This window comes from Lissotriton helveticus, chromosome 2_1, assembly GCF_964261635.1.
Source record: "Lissotriton helveticus chromosome 2_1, aLisHel1.1, whole genome shotgun sequence".
In the NCBI taxonomy this organism is placed as follows: Eukaryota; Metazoa; Chordata; class Amphibia; order Caudata; family Salamandridae; genus Lissotriton; species Lissotriton helveticus.
Window position 1 is genome coordinate 915736472 of NC_136059.1, and position 14252 is coordinate 915750723.

The 14252-nt window shown below is 43.4% G+C and overlaps 1 pseudogene; it reads left to right on the plus strand.

Moving 5' to 3' along the window:
* Nucleotides 1-631: 631 nt before the first annotated feature.
* LOC144820183 (uncharacterized) overlaps nt 632-14252 on the plus strand; it is a 28763-nt pseudogene continuing 15142 nt past the window's right edge.

Below are 14252 nucleotides of genomic sequence, written 5' to 3' on the forward strand. Positions count from 1 at the left end.
AACCAAACAAAGCGCCTGGCCCCGACGGGTACACGGCAGCTTTCTACAAGCAATTCCAACACCAGCTGAAGGACACCTTGGTCGAGGTGTTCAAGCTCTGTGCGCAAAAAGGCAGCATGACCGACTCTATGGCCGAGGCTAACATCATAGTCATTCCCAAGGACGGGAAAGACCCGCAGCTCCCACAAAATTATCGCCCGAAATCACTCATCAATGTCGACTGCAAAATATATGCCGAAATAATGGCTGCAAGGCTAAACATGTTCTTGCCCCACCTCATCCACAAATAACAGGTAGGATACCAAAAAAATAGGCTCTCTCAGGACAACACAAGACTCCTTTGTCATCTCATACACCGCACAGCCAACTGCCAAGAAAAAGCAGTCATGATCGCGCTAGACGCGGAAAAGGTCTTCAATAGGGTCTCATGGCCTTTCCTGGACCTATGCCTGGAAAAATTCGGTCTAGGGGCCAGATACCGCAGCATGGTCATGTCGCTATATAACTACCCCAAAGCCCGGGTAGTAGTCAAAGGGGGCACATCAGAAACTTCACACTAGAAAGAGGTACAAGGCAAGGCTGTCCGCTCTCCCCAGGCCTATTCCTACTAGCTCTGGAACCACTCCTTGCCATGATCAGAGACAACCCGCAGATAACAGGCGTTCAAGTCAGGGACAACACAGTTAAATTAGCGGCCTATGCAGATGACATTCTGATCACAACCAACAACCCCGAAACCTCAATAGCAGCACTAATGCAAACAATTGAGGAATACGCCGCAGTTTCAGGTTACAAATTAAACAGGGAAAAGTCTGAGTGCAAGCCCATGAACTGTCACACAACAAGTACAGTCCTGGGCACATCGAGACTAACATGGCAAAAAAAAAACCTAAAATACCTTGGCCTCCTCTTTGGCAGGGACCTAAGGTCGACCCTCGACCACAACGAAGAGGCTATCCTCAAGACAATCAAAGCAAAACTAGATGCCTGGAGCCCCAAATTCATTAGCTGGTGGGGAAGAGTAGAGTCCATCAAGATGATGATCACCCCTATGCTCAACTACCTGCTCAGCATGCTGCCATTAACACTAACGGAGGAATTCCACAAGAAACTCGATAAAACGATCAACACATTCTTGTGGAGAGGTAAGAAAGGCAGAATAAACCTACAAAAACTAAGATCAAGGAAAGAACTGGGGGGGCTGAACATGACGAACTTCAGGGCCTTCCAAACAGCATGCCTAGCAAAACAAAGTATACACTGGATCAACCCAACTCCAGACTTCACACCTGTCTGGCTCGATTTAGAGAGAGACATCCTGGGGGGGGGCAACCCGGTAGCAATACTCACAGCCAGAGGCTAACAACGCTGTGCTCAAAAACACTAGGATAGCGCTCCTAAAAGTAGACAAAGAAATGGAACGCAGCATCAAAAGGTCAAAATGGGAGTCGATCTGGTATAACTCAACAATAACGTACAGAGGTAAAACACTGGCAAATAAAGAGTGGTACGAGAGAGGTATCACAACACCTGCTCAACTAGAAAAGGATAATGCTCCGCTCACATTTGAAACGCTGAAAACAACCCACAGCATTCCAAATATCGAATTCTACGAATTTCTCAAAATCAAAGCAGCAATAGCCAAAGCAAACCTCTCCAAAGAGACCCCCTCCATCATCAAATACACGCAAAACCTAAACAAGATAGGCCACCAAACAGCCCATCTATACAGACTCATATGCCCACGCACGACAACAATAAACACCAAAGCCATGTCCTTCTGGGAAACAAGACACAACAGGACCCTCAGCGAGGATGAGAAATCCAAGCTCTGGGTCTCAGCGTCCAAGAATAAAGTATCCCCTCAACTAGCGCAAACAAAGTTCTGGCTACTGCACAGAATGTTCTGGACGCCAGCCCGACTAGCTGCAGTAGGCGCCACAGAATCTGACAAGTGCTGGAACTGCTATAAACAGAAAGGGGATCTAACACACATCAAATACGAATGCCCTAAGGTCAAAGTCTTTTGGAGCAAAGTGTATAACTTCATTGACACAATAGTGGGAGGCAACATACAACGGAGCCTAGCAGGAATAGCCACAGCTTTCCTAGCCCCTGACCTAAAATGCAAGGAGGATAGGGGACTAGTGGACCTTCTGCTCACAGCTGCTGTCAAGACAATACTAGCAAACTGGAAAAACACCAGCAAAGCAACAGTTAAGAGGTGGTTCAACTGGGTAACCTTCCTGAGAGGCGCTGACAACATCACCGCGAAATACTCAGCGAACCACACAGCCAAAGGGGGAATGTGGGCCGCCCTAGACTCACACCTTGAAACACACAAACCCCCGTAGACCGGCATCACCCCACTGGCACACACTGGTACACACAGCCAAAGGGGAAATGTGGGTCGCCCCAGACTGGCACACGCCAATCCCCCCGCCCCCCAATTTCTTCTCTTCTTCTTCTTTCTCTCTATCTCTCTCGGCCAAGCACTGAGGGGCAACGACCACCTGCCAAGCAATCATTGAGCAATGCCAATTGTCATTAACCCCTTCTAAGCTCATGACAAGGTCAGCTCGTCATGAGCGTTACCTGCGCTACGCGGATGACGAGCTGACCTTGTCACGTAACGCGGGATTTTTAAAATCGCGGCGCGCAGCGGGAAAACCGGTTAATGCCAATGTCGATATACATAACTAGGCGTTGAGATCGTCTGTCTTGCCCCCGCATCACTACTGTACTCTATTGTATAATTATATCTGTAAAAAAAATTCTATTAAATAATTTTGAAATAAAAAAAAAAAAGTGGCCACATTTGCATATTGCCTTTGCAAAACACTGCTTCGCCGAAGTTTTATTAAAAAAAAAAGAGGGGGGGGTGTGTGAAAAAAAATGCACGGATTACCTTCCACTGATGAAACACACCTGAATAGAAGTGAGGCCACTTTTTCTCCGGGCCCCCTGCCCCTGCACAATATGCATATGGTAATGGGCCGGCCCCAGCGAGAGAAAGGGAGTGACACCTCTGCCCTTTGATAAAAGGAAGGTAATGGAGGCCTATCTACCTCCAGAAAGGCCACTCAGGCACCCACTGGGCTGATGGTGGCATCTGAACAACACAGAAACCGCCAAATCGTCCCCCAGACTGCTCAGTGTTCAGAAAAGCAGCCCACAACTGACACTGGACACCGGCCCCTCGGGCAATGCCCGAGTGCCCGCGTTACCAATCCGACGCTGCCCACACACCATTGGGGTGTGTTTAATCAACACATCCGGTGTTTAATTTTAAATTCAATTTACATTTCTATGTAAAAGGTTTTATAAGCGCTACCAATCCCGCTGGGTGGTTCTCCCCTTTGGTATAGGACTCTATCCATTCCAATGGCGGGTGCTCAATTCAAGCACATTAATCTCTATGGGTTGCATTTACATTACCAATCCAGTAGGGTGGTTCTTTTATTAAAGTGTAGATTTGACTATTCTAACTGAACCCTTTCACCCCCAGCAATCAAGATGATGAGCCCCTCTCAACATTGACTTGAGCCTAACCAGGAGTCCCTCTGGTTATTGTTAGGTTAGTCACCACAGTCACCCTCAACACGATAGCTACTAATAAGCTATTGGAACACAGATGTTTTCCTGAAGCTCGTTCCTTCTTACTCAGCAGGCTGCCATTCCCCGCCCCCACCCCAGTCCTAATGAAGACCCACTTTGACCAATAACTATCGCGCATATAGGGTTGAAACGTTGCTGATACCTCCCTGTCCAGTACAAGGCCCCGCTTGCAAGAATATTGAAAGTGAATAGTGCAGAGATTAATTTTGTATCTGTTTACCCCGGCCTCTCCCGTATATATGTCATTTTCACGTGGTACATATCGCGCACTTGTTGAGTCACTGAACACAAAATGTCTCTTTATCACAATTCACCTTGATTCTCACCCCATTGGCAGCTGTGTATAACAACATTTCTCATATGTGGGTATATATAAATGATTTAATTTATATAAAATACTGTAATACCCAGAAATTCTCTTTTGTATTTATTCTGTGTTCTTTGGAAAATGCTTCCACATCCAACAGGTGCATAAATCGACTTGTCCGCAAATTGAATTGCATTTATAAGAAATATTGTGTTCATACCCGACAGAACCATTGTACTTTTTGCCTTGCGATACCCAGGTTCTGAGGGACACAGAGTCACCCCATTGTTTATTGAATATAGGATAAGATTCAAGGCAGTGAAAGGAGTTGGACAAGGAAAGTAAGAAATAGATTAAGTGGTATTAAGAACCTCCATTCTGAATGTGGTACAATTATGTCCTGTTCCTCTTTTCCAGGTAAACAAGTATTGAAAGAGTCTGTGGCAAAGGTGGCCAGAGCTCTTGACATTGCCTACTGGAGTCAGAAACCTTTGTTCAGTTTTTCAATACACCCTCTAGGTCTTGATTCAGTTTTCCCCTACCTGATGCAGGTACCTGATCCTGGCCTGAGGCATGACATTTTACGGGCAAGAGCGGGATGTAATCAAATCCATTCATCCCTACTGTTAGGCTAGGGTCCAGGATAATAATGGTCCTTGTCCCTGCCCCCTGAATGTAAAATGCTCTTTGTGCATATACTTATGGACTGTGGGGCAGATTTACAAAACCCTTGCAACACTTTTGCACTGCCGTAACATTACTTTTGTGATGCAGCGGCGACGTAAAATATGCGGCCAATTTACAACGTCACGCATCTAGGGTGATGGGTCACGTTGTAAAGCCCTGCGTCACATTATACCTGCGTCAGGTACAATGTATGCAGGGTGGGGTTCCAATGCAGGAAAGCTGTGTAAATTGATGCAATGAAATTGACAAGATTTCACTGCGCCACTTCTAGGACGCCACTGCGTCAAAATCATACGCTTGCTTGAAGCAGGTGTAAGGAGTGACACAGTGTTGTGAGGATAGGGGCCTCCCCATGCATTGCTGAAGTTGTCATGCTTGCAACATGACTCCAGCAATGCGTGACTTTTTCACTAACAGATGCATCGAAATTTCTAATGCATCTGTCAATCCTTGCGCCGTATTGTAAATACGGCTCATCCATGGTGGCGCAAGAGTTTTACAGGCTGACGCAGGGAAACTAACACATCTCTACAGATGTGTCAGTTTCTTGTAAATCTGCCTTTGAGTTTTTTATCTTTTGAGCCAGATTAAGTTCATGTGAGCTTTGTTTTTTAAGTCGGAATTGTACACAGGATGAAGGCTGTAGAGTTGCTTTCAGAAATGCGTTATTTAGATGAGGCATTAGGAATTGCTCGGTTCTTACGTTCTGTTAATGAGTTTTAATGATGGATTACAGTAGGCGGGGTGATGGTTTGGCCTCATGGGTTTTAAATCAATTTTACACTGTAACTGTTTTATGTATTTTTTGGGACTGTTTTATGGACAATTGTCAAAATACACTTTGTTTTTGCCTACCTACCATTAGGCACATATATTTATTGTTGTGAGTTCTCACACCCTTAAGAAACAAGTGAACACACACACAAAGAAACTCTGCACTGTTATTTTAAAGGCTTTATTGTATGCCAACTGTAGTGTAGAATACATTAAATAAAATAGTTGCAGGAATCAGTAAAATCTTCCCTACATGCCTAACTATTGAGCAAGAAAGTTATTGCCATAATGGGGTTTGAGTATTTCGACACAATCAGCACACTTTCTTATCTGAAGTTCATAGATTGTCCTAGTTTGTTGGCCTGCTTTCAAGACAATGCTAAATGATATCTCTTTTGGATGAGCTACGAGACAAACAATTCCCAGATGACCATGGGTGGCTCAACTCAGAACCGTGCTGCTCTGCTCTCTGGAATGCTACTGATTTTGCTTTCTCTTTCTCTCTCTCGGACTGGGCAGTGAACATCTGTTATATACTCTCTGAGCCATCCAACCTGAGAAAAATAACCCTTGTGCTTGTGTTGTGAGGTGAGAGAAATAATGTGAGCATTCCCTTGGAGACTCATATTGAAGCCAAAGCTATTTTCCTAAGCACCATCTATTATAGTGAATATATCAAAATATGAACTAGAACCTTACGATCAAAACACACAATAAATGTAATGCATGGTATGCACATTGTAATGAATAATACTTATGAAAATAATGGCAGAAGCTATAACAAAAGTAAAATAAATTGTAAAGCTTAGGCAAATGAGCAAATGTACCATATGGGGGCATAAAAAAGACATGAGGCAAAATATATGACACTACCTTTAAGTTATTTAAACCAGGTGATAGAGGATCTGTCTGCCCAAGACATTTAGAACCTTAGCATAGGGAAGAAGGCCTTCAATAAACTAATCAACTCTACAATAAAACATTTGTCTCACTCAGCGGATGAGAATACTTTACTTCAAGGACGGTATGCCTGGACAGTGATCAGCTCATATGGGACAAGGAAGCCCCAAGAATATTTATCCGCCTAATCTTCACTTACCCAAAAACATCAATTTGTGAGACCGCGTCTTGGCATGTGGGAAACAAAAGATCTCATTCCCTCATGGAAAGATCACAGGGAAAATCTAGACTGCAGATTATGCGGATACTAATATGAATCCATCCAACATATTTTTTGCGTATGCCCAAAGTTATTAAAAGAACGGAAGTCACTATTAAAAGTACTACTGAACAGTATGAAAATACGAACATGTAGAGAGGAAGTAGTCATCTGGCTCCGCGGGTCCACAATCCCCCTAGTATGCAGGGGGGTAAAACTTTTGAATTTGTATTTGAAAGAAATTGGTTGGAACACTGTGGAGATCGAAATAGATTATTGGACAACCATTGAAATTTCGAAAAGCAAAATGCTGTCTTATATATGGTCTGTTATATTTACATGGGCTTTCCAAATCTCGATTTTAAAGGAATTTTTAAATAACTGTTGCACAGAAGTAGTTTGTAGATTAACTGTGTAAAAATTCCACCAACGATTTTATTTTGTTTATATAAGTATGTAGTAGCACTATCTGAAAATGTCATTGGTATAATGGTTTTATTTTTAAAGACCGATCACTTAAATAAAATTGAACTTAAAATGAATGGATACCTTTAAGAACACGTTTTATGCAAACATATTTTTGGCATAATTTCTTTTCTGTTGTATTGCATAATGAGAGCAGACCTCCAAGACTAAAGGTTTGCATTTACCAACACTTTTTTTTATGTAAGTGTGTGTGCTCTGAATGGTGTTTATAAAACATTAACTCATCAGATGTACGCCATCTCTTCCCTTCCAGCCATCCACTTTACCTTTTTTCTCACTCATCTGTTTGCTCTCTCCTCAGTTTGTGCCTCTCTCACTCTTTCTTTTGGGTCTCTGCTTTCTTTTATTTTCTTCGTTCCCAATCTGTTTGCTCTCTCCCCTGTCTGCTCCTTTCCCTCCCCTACTTCCTACTCTGCACTTTCTCCCTGCTCAGTTCTGTCTAGTCCACTCTGTGACCTTTTGCTGCGCTCCATTTTTTGGAAGAAAGATTTGTCTTTTTGTAAGGATGTGTCAATTACGAATTTCTTCTTTGAATGTGTATGCATTTCTGCGCAGACTTCATTCTTAATTTACCCTTCAAAAATAGCCAATGTCTGTCAGTCCCTCTGGAGGGGCCATGGAACAAGCAGGACCCACTTGGCCTAAACCAAGGGTCTTGATGTTGTTTGCATTTGACATTCTAGAGACCCTCCCACTCCAGAGGCCCACCATCACCAGAGTCCAAATATAGCTCTGCTCAAACTTCTTCTGGGTGACCCATAGACAGCGGGGTGCTGCTGCATCCCACTTCTCAAGTACTGTCACTCCTTCTGTAGGTTTGCCATGCTCCTATAAGCCTGTGACAAGCTTCTATAAGTGTCATGATAGCTACACAGCTCTTTTAGCAATAGGTCAAAAAGGTAATGACCCCCTCTCCTGTGGGAAGCTGGCTGACACCAGCTCTGGCTGCATAACAGTTCAATAAATACTCTGCGGAGCACTCCCTTTCTTAACTGTTGAGAACATGGAACTGGAAAAAGCATGTGGGGTGTTTAGGTCTCACTTTTATACAGCAAAACTAGACTGGAGACTACTTTTTCAGGGCTGTTTTATAGTGGTTCACTTTTTAAGGCTGCCCTCCAGACGACACAGCTTTTGTGTAGAGTGATACTTCTCAAAGCTGGATTGTCCCAAGCCTGGTGCCCCCACAATAAAGGCATTCTGTAACTGGCTGTCATCAGCCTCACTGAAGAATAATCAGGTAAAAGAAATAAGGCTGGCCTAAATGAAAGATTCTCCTTGCGTTGCTCATCAGAGTCTGCAGTCCTATCCCCTACCGTCTAGTAAATGGCAGTCTTCAGGAGGATTTAGCAGCAGCTCTTTGTCAAGCCAAAGACCTAATCACATTTCTAAAGGAGCCATGGCTCTACTTCCCTCATGTAAGTGCCTAGATTTCCTGCCCCAAGCTCCAGGAATATTAGCGTGCACTGGTAAATTTTGGGAAAAACATATACCCTCTATTTTGTGAAAAGGCCACACAGGGGTTATGCTAAAGGAATTTCCCTAGCCTCCATTACTATGGCTTACTCACACACACTATGCATATGCAATGCAGGGCACAAATACTACCAACACACACTTGGGATATTAGCACTAAGAGTTAGGTAGGTGGATAAAATCAGACCTTTACCTAAGTAGCCCAGTAGGCTTCCACTCCAGTCATACAAATAAAACTGTTAGGTCAAATCTATGGATTCATAAATCACCACCGCTTTATGTACTAAATTTACAACAGTAGGTCACTGTCTGTCAATTAGGACATACTTCAATCACCTCTTCAGGTCACAGGACAAGACCAGGACCTTACATTTGTCAAACAACAGGCCTAGACTTCGATATACATGCTAGATTAGTATGCATGTGCAAGCATACACACGCATATGCACACAAGGGCCATGATCTCAGAATGTTTTTTGTTGTATTTTAAGTGCAAAATATTTTCATCATGGATGCTGTCAGCCACACATGGGCAGCCTTCTTCATCTTAAAATGTTTTTTCTCATATTGTACAACAAAAAGCGTTCAAAGTTGGCCACCTATTCTTGCGCGAGTGCGCACATGCATGCTGACAATGCAGCATCCATCTTGGAATTTTTTTATACTTTGATATAACATTACTATTCTAAGATGGTGGGTGGGCATTTTTGTACGGTAAATAAATAATATAGAATGGTTGCCAAAGTGCTGAGTGGTTATAGGAGCGGCAATGTCCAGCATAAATAAATACTCCAAACATATAACTTTCATGGGTATTCACAGATTCTTGGCATATAGAATCCGAATTTGAAAATACACAAGCATTTTGCTTCTCTCAAAGTAGGAGTAAGTGGGTTTCCAGATTGGGAACAGAGATAAAAGCCCTCATACATTAAGCAGAGTGGTAAAGGGGAGGGGTTGTCCATGGGGAGTACATTTTTCTATATTTGCCAGTATTTACTCTTGTGGATTTTCAACCTCATGGCCGTAGGGAATGCATACATTGTAGGTATGTAACTCCTCCTAGAAATCTGCACCTACACATTTCCAAGAGCACTCATATGCATAATATTACAAATATGATACCGCAAGGTGTGTCTTTCGGTATATTTTTTCAGATGAACAACTTTTCCTCCCCATTCAGCTCTTCCAAAACCACACCGACCTGCTATATTTGAACTTTATTATACTTTCCTTACTTTGATGTTATTTGAAGACTAATTGGTAGGTTATTACATGCAAAACGATAACAGCTTATAGTCATTTGCATATAGCACAAATCCACATTTGTGCCATTATCTTTACAGCCCACTTTTAATACCAGAATAGAAAATCATGCTCTGCTTTTTTTATTAATACAAAATTAAATGGCCTATCAACCTCTAAGGTTGGCTGAGGACCTGATGTTTGTCCCCCCGTGGAGGAATATATTTAGATATCCTTGCCTATCTAGTGGGACTTTCTGTGCTTGCAGTGAATTCTCCATTGTAGTGGATTCGCTGTAACACAACTAAATGTTGAGAGGGCACTGTTTTTTTCGACAGCTATGCATTACAAAAGCAGAGGTTTTTCAGATAAATACAAAAGAAATGCCCCTGGTGCCATCTCTCTATCTCCATCTGGGCCATTGTTTGTGATGTGGGCAAACCCTACCTCTGCTAACTCATTGCCTTTTGGCAGATAGATGACGTGTCATCACATTGAAACACTGGAGCCAGCTGAGGCTGTACCATTGAAAACCTCAAGACTCCCATCCTCTAAATGGAGAGAGGAACTGTAGGTTTGGTAGGGCACACGCTCTATAACCTATGTGGAGCTCTGACTCTGCCGAACTCTCAATGGCCGCCATAGCTTTCATTATTGGTTTATGCCAGTTTTCTATTAATGTGAATTTTACATAATGGAGACCTCTATTTTCTGAATTCCTATCTCCTTTTACATTATTTAGGCCTGGACTACAATCCATCCACCAGTAGTTTCAGAGTTATTAGGTTGTAGATATATTTAGAGAGTGGCAGGTGGCAGGATAATGCTGTATAATCCCTGCTGATGTAGAACCATGTTAGTTCATCAGGTAAGGGTGGGGTGTGCTGAGGACTCCAGCCATCAAATACAACCCAACAGATGACAAAGCTTTGAAGAAACATAGTCCTCAAGAGTGAAGCATGCATGTGAGCCTTAGGTATCTGACAGCCAGGGCTTTAAAGACCAACTAAGGAGAATGTTTTGAATAGATCTGGATTATCACATGCCAGGAACAATAGCCAAACTTAAAAAATGTCCTGAAGTTGGCGTTGAAGTAATGCTTAAATCTCAGATGGAGTGATTAGGAGTTCTGCAGGTATGAACTCTAAATATGAAATATTGAACCCCTGAAACTCTTGTATCTGGTGGAACAGGAAGACAATATACATCTATTTATGGATCTGAGACTACTGATGGGTCTGTTTGACAATTCAGTGATCAGGCAGTGATTACATTTTGTACTAGGCAAAGTGCTTTAAAGGTTGCTCTTTTGCTTAGTGGGGATTTCTAGATCGATGTGTTGCAGTCACATCTTTTCAAGCCAAACAAGAGATGGAATACATAGGGCCTCATTTATGAGAATTGATGCATCGACTAAACCTGGGTGGAGATGGCTGAGTGGCACTATGCGGAGGTGCACGGAGTTGGACCCCAACTCCGTGGGCCTACGCATTGTGCCGCTTGCCTCCACCCCCCCAAAGAAGAATTGCATTAAATATACTTTAAAGGTTAAAAAAAATCAACACTTACCTTAACTGCGGCGACCCCGGGCTGCCGTCCTCCTCTTCCTTGGTTTCACGATGATCTGCGAGTGCGCCCGTGCATGCGCATTTCTCGCAAGGAACAAAGCAGAGCTACTGCCAACTGAAAGGCAACAATAGTGCAACTTGGCCACAATTCCTACAAGTCACACATGTCCTACACATCAATGTTGATCTCAAAGTTGATGAGAATAAATTCTTTACATCATCCAGAATACTCATGTGAACATCTAGCATAGATCACCATTAATATATCTCTATTTCATTGCAGAGTGAGAAACAACACCTCCTGAACAGGTGCCTGTCCTGGATGATCAACCTGCTGGTGATGACATCAGGCCCCTGTGGACGATGACACCTTTCATCAACTCCTGGACTCCGTTGGAACACCTTCTCTGGTTGCGGATGGGCTGACACCATCACAGTGTCTCCAGAGGAACCACCTACCATGGGACATACCTCATCTGTCAGTCCAAACCCTGTCCTGGACTCCGAGGACCTCACAATTGTTTTCCAACAGCAGGTGGTAGGAGTTCAGCAGTAGCTGGTAGATGAGATGTGGGCAGGGATGAAAACCGTCACGGGCACCCTAAAGGGAGTACATAGGTGACTCAGTCACAATAAGGACACCTCAGAGGCAATAAGAGGCACCTACCCTCCGCTTCATCGATTGGAACATGACCGCTGGTGTCATGTGGCAGAGGCAAGAACAACAGGCCTGCCGATGGGATACCAGTGAGTGTACCAGCCAGCTGGGGTCTATCCGCACTATCTTTAAATCTTTGGAGCAGAAGCAGGACTCCTAAATTGCAACAATGGGTGCCTCCCACCACAACATTGCTGCTGTGCGAACAAGACAGCTCACCCTTTCCTGCTCTGTGCTGCCTTCCTTGGTGGCACAGGCAAATGCTGTTGGGGTCAGGGAGCCACATCTTCTGCCCCTGATGTGTGGGTGAGTCTCAGATGCCTCCTGCACCAACACCACACTCAGGGGGGGCACCACACCATAGGATGAAGATGGTAACTTTAACCCTCTCTGGTGGACAAGTCCCCACTGAGATTTGTGTGCCACTTGGCCAGTTTCTCATTGGACCTGTGCTCATGATCATTGCACCAACCTTGCTACCTGGTACTTTTACCTCTTTTGCAATGCCCACCTGTTTATTGATTCAATTGTGAACTGTCAATATGACCTATCTTCCCTAATAGCAATTTGGATCTCCTCACTGGAATACTCCTCTCCTCAACATGTCACATGACGTGTATCCCCCATGGACTCTGTCTGAGAATCCTTTGGCTTTCAAACAATGTTGGGGTTGTAACTGCAATATCCGCTACTGTGAATTATCCTATGAACACACCTACCTTGAACCTGTGTGTTGTATGCCTGTGGAAGATAGGACTAACTAAACCATGGTGGATGTGCAGGAACAAAAAGTACTTCCTACCATCTCTAGGAAATTGCGCTACAGTCCCTATCACTTTCTCTTGTTGGACAAGACCAAGCATGTTGGACCACCCTTGCCATGGGATTGAATTGCAAATCCCTTTGAACTATTGAACATCATGGCGTGACAATAAGCATTGGTAACTTCAGTGTTACACAGTGAAATAGGCCAACTAATCACACAATTGCAGAACTGCACAAAATGGGTCCTGTGATGCAGATTAGCCACTAACACATGCTCACACTTCCACAGATATCTTGCTCAGTTATCATGACAATGTCATTATACACATATGTCAACTGAAATGCTTCAATTGAAGATATCCTATGAGTACCATAATAATGCATGCACTGACTATAAGCAGATATTTATGGCCAGACTCCTTCTGTATAGCATCATATCTATGCGACTCAAGGATGTAGAAGCTCAGTGCTACACTTTGGGGGCCTCATTTATGAAAAGTGTCACATTGCTGGGCAAAAAAGAGATGCAACACTTTTCTTTGGTCCCTCCTTGCGACACCATGGAGGCGCTGTATTTACACTACTGCACACCATGTCGTAAGTATTGTCCATTTACGTCATGAATCCTGACATACCTGGTGGTGCAGTAATGATGCATTGCTGGAGTGTGTTGGTCAACTGACACAACTCCAGAATTGGTGTCTTCACACATGGGTGAGTGTCATGTGAAAAGCCCTGTGTCACTCCTTATGCCTGCTTAATACAGGCATAAGGATTTGAAGCAGTCAAGTTGTACAAGTGGCGTAGTGAAATCTCATAAATTTCACTGCACCACTTCTACGAGCCTTATTTATGTGGGAAAGCCCACCCTGCATACATTATACCTAACACAGTTATAATGAGGCACAGGCATTTACAAAGTGACACAACTACCTAGATACATCACTTTGTAAATGAGGCAAAGTATGGCATATTGATTACGCCACCACAGCGTCACTGAAAACTGATGCAATGGCGGTGTAAGGTCTTCATTAATAAGGCCCTAGATGACATTAAGCATGAACTGCAACTTTTAAGTATTTGGGGACCTGTGTCAAATGATAATAGGTTTAGTAAGGCACACTGGCATACGTAGTGACAATGTGCCCCTTTTGCCCTGAGAGCTCTCACAAGCATTGAGTGCGAGTGTAACCAAAAATGACATCAATTGTACCATCCACACACATAACAATATAGAGGAGCCAGAGCACAGATCCTGGGACCAAGCTACAAATCCCTAGGCTAAGAGCAAACATCAGATAATTGTGTATTTTAACTTAGCAAGTAGTTGCACAAATCCATATGCAGAAAGTGACACATTTAGCAAGTACTCAAGGCCAAGGATGAAAGACATGTCGGGGCTGGTGGGGAACACTTTCAAGGATACAAATCAGCAAACAACAATGACGCACAAGTACAATGCTGAGTGAGTGCGTAAGTGGCGGACACCAGTGTGTGTACCAACACAGC